Consider the following 6,537-nt stretch of genomic DNA (forward strand, 5'->3'; position numbering starts at 1 on the left):
GGGGGGTGGGGCGCCTCGGCGGTCTGGCCGCGTCCGCTTTGGCGGGCATGTGGGGGCCGGAAGGCGCGGGATGCCAAGGGCGCTGCGGTAGCTGGCGATACCCGTCTTGAGGAAGGCGAGGGGCAAGATTTGCTGAAGCAAACCCGAGCCCAGCAGCTTCCCCCAATGAAGATTGCCAATAGTTGGGCTTCTTGTGTCACACAATTGTGCCTCAGAAATCCCCAGCTGTTCATTACATCGTTCTCTTAACATCTTAGGCCGAAGTGTGCTGATGCTGTCACCATTTCCTCAGTAGTCGGCACAACCCAATGTGAAGACTTGTTCATTGTGTGAGGGTTCTTGTTGAATGCTGGAGTGGCTCCTCTCTCTCTTTTTTTAAAAGAAGGAAAAAAACCTCATTGAAATAAAGACTTTTTATTACACAAACGCATTTTGTTTCTCAGTTGCTGTGATGAGTTATCCGTAAAGTCTCTGGAGCCAGATTCCGTGGAGATTTTTGAAAGGAACATAAGGTCAGCTTTCAATTACTCATGTTAAGTGTGGACTGCATAGATTAGTGAAAAGTGCCAGCAGTCTCCCATCCTTTGTAAGGGGTTTGTGCTTTGGAGGCTGTTAGCTAGGGTTTTCCCTACAAACTGAGAGGCTGGTCTGAGTGGCTCTGAGCTTCAGTTTCCACATCTATAAAATGGGCATTCTACTTTTCTGGGCAATTGCTTATAAAAATGATAAGCCAGGCAAAGTGCACAGCTCAGAGACTCTCATGTAGTAAGTACTGTGTGAATTAATGTTCTCTTGCCATTGTTCTTTAAACAGACTGTTTAACTTACTATAAAATCTTCCAGAGATGAGTCTGATATTGTTATAACTATTAACCAAAATATCAGTCTTAATGATGTTCAAGCCATAACTGTCAGGCCTGTTCAATCAATTGGATGGAACAAAATCTTAAATGACAATGAAGAATTTAGACAGGTATTTCAAGTTTATTGTACTGAGATTTAACTGCTTCTGTAGCTAAGCATGCCTAACTGGCCTGAAGTTCACCTCCTTCCCTCACCTGTTTTAGCCCTCAGGAGAAAGAATTAATGAGGAATAAAGTGGCCAACAGGGAGGGCAAAGTGGAGGGTAGAAGGTAAACTGAACATACAGGTCTCTCATTCATCCCCAAAGTATATATACACGGATACTAGGTAGTAGGGATGTAGGTCTCTCATTCATCCCCAAAGTATATATACATGGATACACTGAAATAAGGGGCATTTTTCTGCTCCCAGTATCTGAGAAGTTACTATACCTAGCATTGTTTCTTAGATGAAAAAGAATATAATAGATGCTCAAAATGTGTTGGATGGTTAGTGACATATATTTATTAAGGGTTTTTACACCTTATTTGCAACCTCTTGTATAACTGTGTTCTGAATGTTACGACACTAGCAAGTTCCTATTTCTGTAACTGCACATCTATAAAACATTTAATCGGATTCGTTTCATTGCATGCTCAGTCCGTAAAAAAGAGTAATGCATAAAAGCATGTTCTGCATGATCAATTAGTTGCTTTTCTTGGATTATAGTATTTGAATCATCCAGCTTCCAAGGTATCGCTTTAAAGGCTGTACTTACGCTACCAAACAATAGTTTTCGAATTTTCTTAATCTGAGCAACAGATTATGGAGTTAAGTGAGGCAAGAAATCCCTTGATCAATAAATGGAGATGGAGTCATAATAAAAACATAATTTTAAAAATCTCTTCTTAACAGGGAAGTAGTTATCTAAATCCTCAATAAGCATCAAGGCTCTTCTTTGTTTAAACTGTGTTTGAGAATGATGCAGATTTAGGTTGCAGGATGAAATATGCTCTACATATCAACCAGAACATCTGGGAGCTTCTGAAGCTCTTCCCCACTCCTGTAAATAGTGTTAGTCTTATTATGTGTTTTTAATCCCTTCTCTTACTTTGAATTTGTGTGGGTATATATCTCTATCTCTATGTACATAAATGGCCTGGAAGCTGTACTAAGTGAAAGATGTTGCCGGTGAGGAGACCAGGGTAGAGAAAAATGGCTGGGGCGAGAGGATGATGAATAAAGTAGACAGGGCTGAATTAGAGACTTAAAACCTCAGCCAAGATTGGAAAAGTAAATGAAGAAATGAAGGCCAATGACCTTAAAAGACTAGTTTAAGATTTCTGTGGATGAGGAAACAAAGACCACAGGAAGGGAGTGGCTTCTAGGCATGAGGGTTCTATGGGGTACTCAGCACAATTTAGCACCCTGTATTGTTAAAGACAATAGAGGAGCACAGACCTTGGCCTTGATGAGAAGGGACGGGTCAGTCAGTCACAGAAACAATGTTACGTGCAAAACAGATCAAATCTGCTGGGAGCGTCAAGCCCAGCGTGGGAATCCTGAAAGGAGTGACAGTATAGCTGATGCCAGAGATACAAACAGTCACAAAAAGAGAAAACAATTTAGGGAGATGGGCTCATGAAGTACCTTTGCAGGCAGGGACTCTGAGAACAAAAGGTCAGTAAGTTACACAGAACGTTACTAACAAGCTGGGAACTCTTGATTCTACAGTAATGACACAGTTCTGCTCTAACATTGCTACACTCTGGAAGAAACCCCAAGGCTCTTATTGGAGGGTGCTCCAGGGTAGACTGAGAGACAAAGATGGGTTTGCTGCAGAACTGCCTGCTGGTGGCCAAGAATGTGTGTGTGGAGGGGAGGGTAGAGGGTGACCTGGGAAAGGGGATAAGGAGCAGACTCTGAAAAACAGGAAATAATTAACTTGAAAGCCTGACTGAAAAAGACCACGTGATGATCTGAAGCAGGGAAGGCAACCTCCAGCCTCTCAAGATCTGCAAATAGATGCCGAACTCAAAACTGCCCAACAAGTGCTTCGAAAAAGCACTGTGCTCAGTCACTCAGTCGTGTCTGACTCTTTGTGGCCCCATGGACTATAGCCCACCAGGCTCCTCTGTCCATGGGATTTTCCAGGCCAGAATACTGAAGTGGGGGTGCCATTTCCTATTTCAGGGGATCTACCTGACCCACTAGCTTGGTTTTAAAGGGCTGCTGGGAAAAAATCAAATGTAATATGATATCATGTCATGTCCTGAAACTTAAACTTCCTGAGAGTTAATTAGAAAAACTGCAGAAGCAGATCTAATGTTAAGGAAAGTTTCTTGTTATTTCATTACAGAATGGTGCAAGATACTATTTCCCACGCTTTAGAACATGAGTAACATATTTGTAATTTTTGACATACCTGAATGTTTCCTATATTAATATTTAACTAATATTTTTCTGTAAATCACTTTTTTTTAATGTATGCTATACTTAAAGTTTTATTAAGAGGCTAAATCTCCTGTTAAATGGTTTTTCCACAATTAAAAAAAAAAATTAGGGAATTCCCTGGCAGTTCAGTGGTTAGGAATCCGAACTTTCATTGCCAAGGGCCCAGGTTCAGTCCTTGGTTGGGGAGCTAAGATCCCACAAGCTGCATGGCATGGCCAAAAAATTAACAACAACAAAACACAGGAATTTAAAAATCCACAGGACAACCAGTTAAATTTGAATTACTTCTAAATCACTTTTTAAATGTAAACATTTATTTTAGAAGAAAACTTAAAAATCATTCTCCAACTTAGGACTAACTTTCCAAATGAAAGCTAATTCTAAAAACTAATAAATAATAACCAGAAAAAAGTCTCTATGTTTTATCTAGAGACATCTTGTTTACTAGTTTGGGAGGCATAGTTATCATTCATCTTATCTGAAAAATAAGAGACTGTAAATATTGGTTTGGAACTCCAGCCTGAATCAGGTATTTTTCACACTGGGTGAGCCACTCATTAGAGGGTTTTGAAATTGATGTAATGAGTCACAGGCCACATGAAAAAAGACAATGGAATAGAGAGTGCATACAGTGTATGAGTGTGTGTTTTTTCACAAGACTTTTACTTATTTCAGTTGCACGTATGTATTTTATATGGCAATGATGTAAAAGGTATTTCTGTGGCCCTACTGTGGGCAGTAGTGGAAACTTGTGAAAGTTGTTGCTGTAATCTGTATTCATATTTCACACTTCTGTGTATTAGTGAAATAGAACAGCAGAAGCTGCTTGGAGGGCAAAAGATAGGCTTTCTTTTGTCACTGCTGCTGGTGGGGAGGGTGGAGAGACATAACTCGGGCTCCCCTTATGCCCTTTTAAGACCATATTTTCCAGGAGTGGGGGAGGCTTGAAGGAAGGCAGACTGTCTTTTCAAAGGAGAGTGCCTTTACCCTTCCCAGGCTATAAGAACTTCAAGATGGGGAGGAGTGGCTCAAGTGGCCCTATCAGATCCCTCCTTGTCTTCAGTAATCTTGAGACTGTGAGGAAGAAATAGGAGGAAAGGGAAAATGATACAAAAGAGGTAGAAGGACCTTATATACCTTGTCCAACTCATCTCTCATGTGAAACCCTACCACCCTGCAAAGAAGAGAGTCTCTTTGAGGATAATACATCTGATCTCATACTTTTGCAATGCTCTTCCCAGAATTCAACACGCCTGTGATGACCTGTAAGACCTGTCTTTATTGGATTATGACTTGCCTCTTCAGAGGCATTCTGCCACCACTGTTCCTTAAGCTGTAAACTTGCACAGCACCAAAGTACTGAACCCTCTATGCCAGGCATAACAAGATGGCCTCCTGAAGGAGCCATCTTTCATCACCTTCTTTTTAAACTTCCAAAGAGTTCTTTTGTAAAAGTATGGGGCAACATTGAAAAATCAAGAGATTTCACACAAAATTCTAGATTTCTGGCTCCAAGAAGTACAAAGAGGGGTCTCATATTTCTGTCTACAGAGCTTAGATAGGTACGTGAATCAGGTCAGTTCAAGGCCACCAAAGCCTGCTTGGCCACACAACATGGATGCTGAGGTAGCAATAAAATGGAGTAATTTAGCTGAACTCTCAACACTTGTGATGGCTTCCCAGGTGGCTCAGTGGTAAAGAATCTGCATGCCAATGCAGGAGATACTGGAGACGTGAGTTTGATCCCTGGGTCCAGAAGATCCCCTGGAGGAGGAATGGCAACCCTCTCCAGTATTCTTGTCTGGAGAATCCCATGGACTGGGAGCCTGGTAGACTATAGTCCTTGGAGTTGCAGAGTTGGACAGGACTGAGTATGCATGCACTCAACCCTTGTTAACAATATAAACTAGTATGGAACAATCTCTGAGATACCCTAAGTGAAAAATTGAGTTGCAGAACAGTGTATGCTACAGTGTATACATGTGCTATTGCTTGTATAAATAAAAAGAGTTATTTGTATGTATGTGCCAAGACTATCTCTGGAAGGATGCTGTGCTTTCCAAGTAACTTCCTAATGCAACATAGTATTCTACTCTATGCACTGGCCGGTAACTTAGTTAAGTTAGTTCCCTTACAGCCTTATATTACTGATCATGATGCAATGAACCTTTATACCTTTATACCTTTATACCTTTTATTCACCTTTGTGAACATAGAAGCATATCTCTATACATTGGGAAGGGAATTGCTGGGTCAAAGGACATGTATGTTTTATATTTTGATAGACAGCAGTCATTGGTACTTTTGAGTGTCTAACCTGAGCATAGGTAAAGAAGCTCATAACAGCAGTTGCCTCTGGATAGAGGTTTTCCCCTATTTGTGAAAATTATTTTATCAAGTGCGTATATTACTTTCCCGAAGAAACACATATCCCTATCTCTGCCTATCTATTTATCTATTATATCTATCATCTATCTATCACAAAATAAAAGGACCAATGGTTTTGGATGAAAAGTTACACTGTTACATTAATTGCTTTCCTGAAGACTTCACCAGATGTCCTCCACTATTTCTATTAGCTTCTGTTCATTTCTCCTTCATTTCCCTTCCACTTGCCACTGACACCCTTGTTCCTACTGCCTCTTTTGGAGGGCAATGTGGAGACCATTAAGTTACCTTCTCTGACCAGGGATTTGGTAGTAAAAACATTTGTGGTTGGGTTCTCAAACTCAAGGTGTCTTCAGTAGAACCTATTATCTTCCCTCCCTGACCTCCAGATTTAAGGTTCTCTCCTCCTGTATTTCTTATCTCAGTGGATGGTTTCATCATCTTCCCTCACCTGTCGCTGAAACCACAAACCTGGGAGTCCCACTAATCTCTCCCCTCTGTCACCCTCAGCTGCCACCTGTTATGTCATCAAATCAGTGATTTTGCCCTCTAAATATCACTTTGTCCTTTCTTAGCAAAAATAAAAAGGATGACAATGTAAAATATTTGAGCAGACATGAGGAAAACAGTGCTCTCATATATTGCTAGTGGGACTGTAAATTAATTTAGCCATAACCACACACACACACACACACACACACCCCACACACATATCTGATTCTTTTTAGAACAAAGATATAGGCAAATACAAAGAATAATATTACAACATATTCACCATTCTGAACTCACAACTATTAAACAATTTTAATCTTTTACTTCTCTTTCCTGGTTTTCCTTAGTTTTCCTTTATTTT

The sequence above is a fragment of the Bison bison genome, unplaced genomic scaffold (assembly GCF_000754665.1).
Source record: "Bison bison bison isolate TAMUID 2011002044 unplaced genomic scaffold, Bison_UMD1.0 scf7180017864456, whole genome shotgun sequence".
Taxonomy (NCBI): Eukaryota; Metazoa; Chordata; class Mammalia; order Artiodactyla; family Bovidae; genus Bison; species Bison bison.